The sequence below is a fragment of the Nannospalax galili genome, unplaced genomic scaffold (assembly GCF_000622305.1).
Source record: "Nannospalax galili isolate Female #2095 unplaced genomic scaffold, S.galili_v1.0 scaffold203, whole genome shotgun sequence".
Lineage (NCBI taxonomy): Eukaryota > Metazoa > Chordata > Mammalia > Rodentia > Spalacidae > Nannospalax > Nannospalax galili.
In genome coordinates, this window is record NW_008351640.1 from 2,305,333 (window position 1) to 2,307,279 (window position 1,947).

Here is a 1,947-nt window from a genome sequence, read left to right on the forward strand (position 1 = left end):
AACATGCCCATACAAATACAAGAAGCATATAGAACACCAAACAGACAGGAACAGAAAAGAAACTCTCCACGGGACTCATAGTAAAAACACTACACACACAAAACAAAGAGACAATTCTGAAAGCTGCAAAAGAGAAACAACAAGTCACATATAAAGGAAAACCCATTAGGATTACAACTGACTTTTCAGTGCAAACTATGAAAGCCAGAAGAACCTGGACCAAAGTATTCCCAATTTTAAATGACCACAAATGCCAACCCAGACTACTAAACCCAGCCAAAATGTCTACTATAGTCGAAGGGGAAAGAAAAATCTTCCATGACATAAATAGGCTGAGGGAATTCATGTCCATAAAACCAGCCTTTCAGAGAGTTCTGAAAGCAATACAAAGAGCTGAAGAAAGGAATGACTATACCAAGGGGTTGGAGAAAGAAACCCAATGAAGGCATAACTGTGGAAAAGCACAGCTATATCAAGAATATAAACAGAAATATATATGACAGGATTCAATACCCATCTTTCATTAATAACTTTAAATATTAATAGGCTGAACTCCCCAGTCAAAAGACAGAGACTAGATGAATGGATTAAGAAACAAAACCCAATTTTTGTTGTCTGTAAGAAACTCATCTCACTTTCAAGGACAGACACTATCTAAGGTGAAAGGACAGAAAGAAATGTACCAAGCAAATGGCACTAAGAAAAAAGCAGGTGTAGCAATTCTAATATCTGACAAAATAGACTTTAATCTAAAACTAATCAGAAGAGACAGAGAGGGCCACTTCATTTTGATAAAAAAAAAATGAATCAAGAAAATATTACAATCATGAACATATATTCACCAAACTCTGGTGCACCCAACTTCATAAAAACAATACTACAGGACTTTAAGAACCAGATTGATCCCAACTCATTAATAGAAGGGAACTTCAATACCCAACTGTCTCCATTAGATAGGTCAACAGGGCAGAGAGTTAACAGAGAGACATCTAAATTAAACAATATCATATATCAAACGGACTTAGCAGACATCTGCTGAGTATTCCACCCAAGCACCAAAGAACATACTTTCTACTCAGCACCCCATGAAACCTTCTCCAAAATTGACTGGGGCACATAACAAACCTCAACAAACATAAAAAGATTGAAATAATTCCATGCATTCTATCAGACCACAATGCAATAAAGCTTACAATCAACACCAGAAGAAGCCCTAATCATCACAAGAACATATGGAGATTAAACAACACACTCCTGAATGATTAATGGGTCAAAAGAGAAATTAAGAAAGAAATAAAAGTATTCCTAGAATTAAATGAAAAGGATAATACAACACAACAAAACCTCTGGAACATGCTGAAAGTGGTCCTTAGAGGGAAATTTATAACTCTAAGTGCCTACATTAAAAAATCAGTAAGAACAAAAATAAATGACTTAACATTGCAACTCAACATACTTGAAAAGCAACAGCAAACGAAACCCAAACCCTGCAGGCAGGAAGAAATAACGAAAATCAGGGCAGAAATGAATGAAATTGAAACAAAGAAAACAAGACAAAGAATCAACAATTCCAAGAGCTGGTTCTTTGAAAAGATAAACAAGATTGACAGACCTCTAGCCCAACTAACCAAAAGAAAGAAAGAGCACCTCCAAATTAACAAAATCGGAGATGAAAGGCAACAGATATGGCAACAGACACCAGAAAGATGTGGAACATTATAAGGGAATACTTTAAAAATCTACATGCTACTAAATTGAAAACCAGAAGAAATGAATGGATATCGAAAGGCATGGGAACCACCAAAACTAAACGAAGAAGATATTAACAGCTTAAACAGACCCATAACACAAAAAGAAATTGAAACAGTAATACAAAACCTCCTGACTAAAAAAAGCCCAGGACCCGATGGATTTACAGCAGAATTCTATCAGACATTTAAAGAAGAT